The 8003-nt window shown below is 63.3% G+C and overlaps 1 long non-coding RNA gene across 2 annotated transcripts; it reads right to left on the minus strand.

Annotated features, from left to right (window-relative positions):
• Window positions 1-4332: 4332 nt before the first annotated feature.
• Window positions 4333-7656, minus strand: LOC140619690 (uncharacterized). 2 transcript variants are annotated; one of them, XR_012019528.1, is made up of 3 exons: window positions 6637-7656; window positions 5892-6011; window positions 4333-4695 (listed from the first exon to the last, which is right to left on the minus strand). It is a non-coding gene; the product is annotated as an uncharacterized lncRNA (long non-coding RNA). The 2 variants fall into 2 exon arrangements; XR_012019527.1 differs by having other exon boundaries at window positions 6376-7656.
• Between the last annotated feature and the right edge of the window lie 347 nt (window positions 7657-8003).

An 8003-nucleotide genomic window follows, 5' to 3' on the forward strand; every position in this document is an offset into this window, starting at 1 on the left:
TCACCCCCTTTGTAAGGGCTCTGCCTTTATGACCTAATCACTTCCCAAAAGCCCCGCTTCCAAGTACCATCACCTGGGGGTTAGAGTTGCAACATCTGAGCCTAGGGAGGGACTCAAGCCCTCAGCCTCTAGCACCCAGCTGGTAGCCAGCTCACCGACTCCCGTGCTAGGGGACCCTGGCCGGGCCGCAGCCTCTCAGAAACCAGCCCCCCACCCCAAGACACTCACTCATCCGGAGGCCTCGACCCCGGACAGGAGAGGCTGCCCCTGTGTCCACCTTCCCCAGGAAGCTGACCGCCCTAGGACAGACTAGCCGCTTAGAATCTGCCCCGCGTCTGCCACCCATTCTGACTCAGGCTCCAGCATCCTGAGCAGAGGTTAGGATTTGGGGGGTGCAGAGGTGGGGCCCCAGATGGAGAGCACAGACTGCAGAGGCCCAGGCAGGCCAAGGACCTTGCCCGGAAACTGCAAGCAGGACAAAGGCCCAGGACACCAGCAGAAGGCCCCCAGCAGCTGCCCCAGCAAGCGTTAGGCACTCCTCATGTGCAGTTCCCAGCAGGTGGGGTGGCTCCGCCTTCAGAGCCTGGAGGGTGGGTGCTGGCACCATGTATGCCCCGAGCTGGGGTGTCAGAAGGTGCTGGGGTCAGGGGACGCATTGCTGCCCCTGGAAGGAGCAGAGCCCGTAGTCACTGCGTACCGGTGGGAGCCGAGGCCGCAGCCCAACCAGCAGCCCCTCCTCCTAACCCGGGAGCCTGCACCTCTGCGGGGAGGGCCACCCCAAGACACATCCACCTGCCAACGCCTCCTGCCAGTGATCACCTCCTGCGGAGAGGCCACCACGCTAGGCCTACCTCAGGTCTGTCCTCCCTGTTCTGTGGGCATCGATTTCTGTGTTTCCAACAGAGCCTGGAATTAATATCTGGCATTTGGTTGTTTGGGTGGAAACAGCATCAATATTGTCTGCGGGGTGTCCCGGGCCCCTCGGAGAGGCCTGTTCCCGCCCGCGAGCCTGGACAACAGTCCCTGTGCATGACCATGATGCTGCCGAGCGTGAAGACACGGGGAGGCTGCATCACTTGCCTGGGCCGCCCCAAAAAGCCAGTCACATGAGGGTCCTGCCCTGCTGGAGGCTGCGCCCCAACGCCTCCACTGGCACTGCATTCTTCTGGCCTCGTAGCAGCATCCTGCCACCCCCAGAAAGGACCCCTTTCTCCGTGCCTGGAGCAGCAGCCGCCCTGTGCCCCGAGCGGGGATCACCAAGTGCATGGGTTCAAATCCATCCATAGGGTCCATCAGAGCTGTGGGGTGGGTATGTGGCCGGGCCAGTTGGGAGCGGGGAGGACTCTGGGAGGCAGCTGCTGCCGATGGCGCGTGCTAATATGCGGGGGCCAAGTTGGACGCGTCCCACAGCTCCTGCCCCAGGGGCATCACAGGGTGTCTGACACAGTCCTCACTACCCCAATTACAGGGAGATGGGCCGCCTGGCCCAAGGCCACCAGCCACACGCAGTGGCCGGGACCCGTCTTCTGAGCCCTTATCTGCACAGAGATGTCTTTTTGGTTTTCCTCTTTCCTAGTTCGGATCCTCACATGATCATCCTGGAGGCCAGGGTGGAGGAGGTGACGATGATCCAGGAGAGGCTCGTGGGGTGCAGTCAGGGCCTGTGGAGGAGGGCAGACCTAGCCGCTCTCAGGAGGCCGAGGGGGGTGGACAGAGGCCCTTGGGTGGCAGGGCTTCTGTTTGTTGGGATGTGACTCTCCAGCAGGGCTTCTGGATGGCCCACAGACTCCACTGCCCTCTGCCCCGGGCTGGTGCACGGCCCGTGCAGCAACCGTGTGCAGGAGGCGGATAAGCAGCGGGGCCGGAGCTCCCCTCACTGAGGCCCCGCTCGGGCCAGGCCTCGCCGCACCGGCCCAGACATCGGGCAGTGACAACAGGTGCAGCTGTGCAGCCCCCGGGCACAGGACGGGGATCCTGGGGTGCAGACCCTAAGTGGCAGCCGGAGATAGGGCCCGAAGGTCAGGCTGAGGAGGGGAGACACGCGGAGGTGCGGGTCACCTGGGGCGTGGCCAGGGCTGACAGGGCTCCGTCCCTCCCCCTGCTCCACCCTCAGGCCCTCCTGGGGTTTAAGTGGAAGCTGGCCACGCAGGAGGCGCCTGCAGGCCCGGGAAGAGGACGCTGCTCTGGGGACAGGCTGGGGTGGCCCGCCATCCGCAGCGCTGAACGTCAGGCCCATCCAGGTCTGTCACCTTTGAGATCCCCGGAGGCATGAAAAGGGGCCGGGACCTGTTTCCCTGAGGTCCAGTTAGAGCAGTACGGGGCCCCGTCCTCCCAAGGACCACCCATGTGCCAGGACCCACAGCCAGGCCCAGGAGCACCCCCACCCCCACGGGCCACCAGGGGACCCCTGCCCACAATGACCTAACCTGCTTCACGGGGAGGCGATGTGCTTGCACACAGTGGGTGCTCGTGCATTGCCTGACCTCCTACACCCGAGACTCCCTTCCGGGCCCCAAGACAGGAGGGGTTGTCCTGGGATACAGGCTGGATCTTCAGGAGCTCGGGGCAGTGAGCCCCCCGAGCCCAGCACGGCCTGGGCGGAGCCCGGGTGGGGGCGTCCTGTGATGTACCTGCGGTCCCAGAGGCCGTGTGCAGGCCTGACCTGGGGGGAGGAATCGGACCAGCCCCGGCGGCCTCCAGGCTGACCACGTGAGGATTAGAGCCAGGGACGCAAGCGGCTTCCGGCCCTTTATTACAACCCCCCCCCCCCCCGTAATCCTCAGGGCAGCTCATTTCCCAGGCTGGCTGTTAGAGAGCCTCTGGGTGCCCCCAGTGGTGGCCGCCCTCGTCCCCTGACCCCATCCCCACCAGCCCCTGCCCACGGCGTCTCCGAGGCCTCCCGAGCAGGTGCAGCATTACAGCTTCTTGTCAAGCAGCCTCCCTGCCCCGGGGAGGGAGTCTGCGCCTTCCGGAAAGGTCCCTGGCTGCAGGGGCTCGCGAGGCAGATGGAGGTCCAAGGGCTGTGCCCTCACACGTCTGCCGCCAGGGATTGACCTAAATCAGTCAGGAACATATGCTCAGGCTCCGTGTTTAAGGACCTGCCCCGGAGTCATTTCTACCATGAAATCCCAGAAACGAGCTGCACTCCCAGCGCCCGACGTGCAGGACGGGGCTGCCTCAGACGTGGAGGAGGTGGCCGGGGGATGTCTGAGCGTGGGGGCCCCGCGGCTCAGTGACCCCAGAGGCCACGGGCTCGGGGCTCCCGGCCTACTTCCTCCAAGCGTTATTTGGCCTCTCCCAGGCCTTGCCCGCCGCCCTGCACCAGACACACGGCGGAGGGGACAGCTGGGCACCCTGAGGCAGGAGCCCATCCTCACTGCGGGGCAGCCACCTCGGGACTCGAAGTGACCCCGCAGACTCTGGCGCCCGGGGTCCTCGGCTGCCCCCACGCAGGATCTATGCCCCCTTCCCGCCCGCCGTGGGGGGGGTCCAGCCCCCCGGGAGTGTCCGCGCTGCGCCCTGCCCGTGCGGGTTCATGATCTAGATGACGTGACTGCTGGCCGCAGGCAGAGTCTGTGCCGCGGCCCCAGCCTTTCCCGCCTCACCCCCCGCTCCCCAGGTGCCCCCCGCTCTACTCTGTGAGCCAGGGAGGGTGCTGGACAGCAGGTTCTAACACCCAGGCCCAGACAACGGGCCATGAGCACGCCGGCCCCCTGGACCCCCACACACCTGCTCCGCTCACGGCCATGCCAGCCCTGCTGGGAGGGCAGAGACGTCGGGGCCTGTCCCCCCTGCCGCGCAACCCCGGGCAGGGGGCCACACCCTGGCCTCAGTTCACCCTCTGGGTCGAGAGGGTGCCGGGGAGGCAGCCCAACACAGCTGGCCTCTGCCATTGCCCAGGTGGGCCCGAGGACAGGAGACCCCCGGCTGAGGAGGGCTCAGGGCGCAGCTCCCTGCCGACTCGGGGCATCCCAGGCTCCCCCCAACACTCCATTCCTGCCACCCTTCCAAGCTAAACATGCTGACAGGTTAATGAGCGAATGACAGGCAGCTGGACACAGGTTCAAGGGCACCAGCGGGCACGAGATGAGGCCGGGGCGGGGGGAGCCTGGGGCCTAGGGATAGACACGCGTGGCTACAGCCACCCCGGCCCCCAGGCGGCCTCATCACAGACAGCCCCACGGGGGTCCAGCGGGGCCAAGCAGCAGCAAGGAGGCCCCAGCCGGCCCTCTCCCTGCCCCAGCCCCTGCTGCTCGTCCCCAGCCCACGCGCCTACCCAGCTGGGCCCGCACTCCACTCAGTCCTATGCCCGTCCGCCCACCTGCTTCACTATTGTTTACTGGAGGGTTTTCTTCAAAAGGGTTTTTTTATTTATTTTTTTTTTTACTTAAGTGATTATATTTTGAAAGGAAATCTTACAGCACTACTGGAAATGGAAAACAAGCATTGCAGGCGGCAAAAAGAAGGTGTCCGTACAAACAGAATGGCAACAAAACACGCTAAGGAATCCTGCGAGGCCTGGGACCTGCCGAACGCTGGACCCTCGCAGAGCTGGAGGGACGCTGGTCCCGGTCGCTCCCTGGTGGCGTCCCCGTCGTGGGCTCTTCCACTCCCAAGGAGAGCACACCCACACCCGAGCCAGAAAGCTCTTCCTTTATTCGGTGCATCAGTTAGGTAGCACCTGTGGGGGCTATCCTGTTGGACCGTGAAATAGCTGAACCTCAGCCCCAGTTCAGGACAGGGACTCCCACTCCCTACTGTTTGCCTTGGGCCTTGGGGTCCCAGGCAGCCCCAGGCTCACCTCCAAGCTCTTGCACAAGGCTCTGGGCTGAGCGAGAAGATAGCAGCCCCAACGCGAAGGAGCGTATTACCTGCCCATCACTTGAGCTGTTCAAGGCACTGAGAAGTCCTGCAGGAACCCCCTTGACCTTGTTTAATCCAGGGATTCGTGGGGGACCTTTCTCCCCCAGCCCTGCCCTGCATCTAGAGGGTCTCCTGGGAGGATAGACAGTGGGCATCCCTCCAGGACAGACCACGTCCATTCTCATTGATAAGAACACTTAAGACTCCAGCTCCGCTCCAGCAGCGAAATGATTTCCACCCAGATGGCATGCAGCCATTCTTTCTGTCAGGTCCAGCAAAGCCATAGCATGCATAGGGCTGCCCCAGTGATCCAGGCCAGGAGCTTCAGCCTCTCAGTCCACTTGCCACCAGCCTGAGTGGGACAGTGGCCCCCTCCCCAGGCTCGGCCCTTGGCTGTGTGCTCTCTGTAGGCTTTATCAGCACCTTGGCTGACATCCCTTTATTGGGACGTCTTGTACTGAGGTATAAAAGGACAGTGAAGACACGGTGGGTGTTCAGAGAAGCCTTCCTAGACAGAACATATACTCTTGTCTACTCTTTGCCGGGCCCCAAATCTGTTGGGCCTGACAGGTGGGAGCAGAGGGAGGGGAACCTCCCACAGGAAGCTACGGGGTGTTCTGAGCCAGGGAGGAGGGGTGGGTCAGGTGTATTGAAGGATCTCTAAGAAGCCGTGGCCTCCCCGTTCTGGGGCTGGACCTGCCCCGGAGGATCCGGGGACCGTGGGCAGCTTTGGGGATCAAGCTGCCTGCCCAGGGAGGCCAGTGTGTGTCCCGGACACAGCAGAGCGCACAGCCAGGTGCCTTCTGGCGGGGGCAGCATTTGTAATGGGGCCTCAGGATGGGGGACTGTGGCCTGCAGAGGTTCAGGGAAGAAGGAAGGCCAGGTGGAGGGAAGGGGGGGAGCAGACATGATCCCTGGAAGGGCAGGAGGTGCTGGGAAGCCACGCTGCCCGCAGGCCAGAGGGTGGCCTGAGGGTGCCAGGAGGTGAGGTGGGCTGGGAGCACAGAAGGGGCCACCCTGAGACTCACCAAGCGTGGGAGACCGGAGTCAGTGTCACCAAGGGTCAGGTAGCGGTGGCCACTAACCAGCACGGCATGGCCAGTACATCTCTGTCCCCATGCCCCGGTCCTTCAAGGCAGCATCCTACCCTGTGTGACAGAGAGCAAGTCAGGCCAGAGGGGGCGGCTTCGGGGGTCCACCCCTGGTCAGAGGAGGCTGGGTGGGAGGCTGATCCGCTGCAAGGAGCCACTTCCTGGGTGGCAGGCTCCATCCCTGGGAAGCTGCGGTCTAAACCGACGGCCAGGAACATGGTGGGTAGAATGACATCGGGGCCAAGCCTCCCCACCCCAGGCCTGGGCCCATGGGAGCCCCGCGGCCTGAGCCCCGGCCACCGCGTGCTGCCTCAAACACCAACATGACCACATGGTTGGTAAACTGTCACTGTTGTCTGTGGTTTCTGAGGGGTCCCCAGGACTGGGTGATGTTAGCAGTTGGGCTCAGAGTGCAACGGACCTGCCAGGCTGGGCCTCCAGGGCGTCCCTAAGCCCCCCAGGGGGACTCCCCCCCCGGGGTCTAGCCCCAGGCCACCCTTCACTGAGGGTGAAGCCTGTTAGGCCCCTGGGACTCCCCCAGCCTGGCCTCGGGGTGCCAGGGGGCATGAAATCAGAGAGGCAGTGAGTCCCAAGGGCCGCTCCAGTGAACCACGGGCAGCCCCACAGCTGAGCAAGGATGCCAGGCTCACCACCAACACGTCCTCCCCAAGGCCTCACCCACCACAAAGGCTCTCTGTTGCCACAGCGTCGGCTCCATCCCATAATGCACTGGATGGCGGCCAGCCTCCGTGTCGGGGTGGGTATGGTGGCCATGGGGGCCCATGGGGTTGTGGGGGCCGGCGAGGGGGACCGTCACAGGGAGAAGGACAAGATTTATTTAGACCAATAGAGTTGAGTCACCAGCTGGGAGCTTCACAGTTGGAATCTCCCCCGACAGCCCCTGGGGTGGCGAGCGGCCAGGACTGGGACACGCACGTTCCAGCAGGCCGCTTACTCACCCTTCAAAGACAAGGGCCTGTGGACAGTCTGGCTGGTGCCAGGACAAGAGGGCCAAACGCAGCCTCTTCAGCCCTAAATTGTCCTCCTCTTGCCCACCCCAGACGCTGAGGGGATGGCCTGGCCAGGCATGGAGTGGCAGAGGGCTCCTTCCTCACCACCCTAGAAGACCCCAAGGGGCCCCACATGTGCCAGGGACCGCAGACCCCTTTTACCCAGCCATACTCACAGCCTAGGCCCTGGGGTAGGCTCAGGCCCTCGCTCAGGGGACGCTCACAGGCCCCGGCTAGCGTGGCACTAGCAGCCCCCTGACGAAGCTGGGAAGCCCAGCAACTGGCAGAGCCAGGATTTGAGACTCAGGCCCTCACAGGAGGGCATCTGCCACAGGGCATTCGCTTGGGCATCCTTCTGTGCCACCCAATGAGGCTGCAGGACGGGTCCCACAGGAGACACTGCAGTAAGTGTCCCAAAGGCTCAGGCCGGGCTGGGGCACTGGGCGCCAGGCCTGTGGTGGGCCGAGGTGTCGGCAGATGGCCCACAAGGCAGTGAAGTCCCATTTCCCAGTCGCAGTGTTGGAAGACTGAGAGGACAGCCAGGTCCACTGTGGCCCGTGAGCCACTGTCGGGAATTGACCCTAAGGAAAAAACAGAGATGCACGTGCGTTCAGGGACTTTTGTCTGAGCCTCGTTCATAACGCAGAGAAGTCATAACAGCCCACATGCCCAACCGGAGGAAGACAGCTCCGTGAATGATGGACCTGCACGCTGGCGGCCAGCGTACCTGTGTTTCTGGAGAATCTCTAAATGCAGGGAGTGTGAGGTTGTGTTAATGGAAAGGCAAGGCCCAGGCACCGGGACCGGGCCAACCGAGATGCACAGGAAATCCACCCCAAGAGGGGCAGGCCCGTGGGACACGTCATCTAGCTGGTGTTCAACATTTTCAGATTTATTATGTCCTAATTTCCACAGAAATGTGCTTCCATTCATCATGACAAGAAAACAAACAAACAAAAAAACACATGGAAAGTTAAGGCTGGACAGGACAGTAGTCACTCGCACTCCTGGGACCCAACCCCACCGTGTATCTCGAGCC

This window comes from Canis lupus, chromosome 27 (genome assembly GCF_048164855.1).
Source record: "Canis lupus baileyi chromosome 27, mCanLup2.hap1, whole genome shotgun sequence".
NCBI lineage: Eukaryota > Metazoa > Chordata > Mammalia > Carnivora > Canidae > Canis > Canis lupus.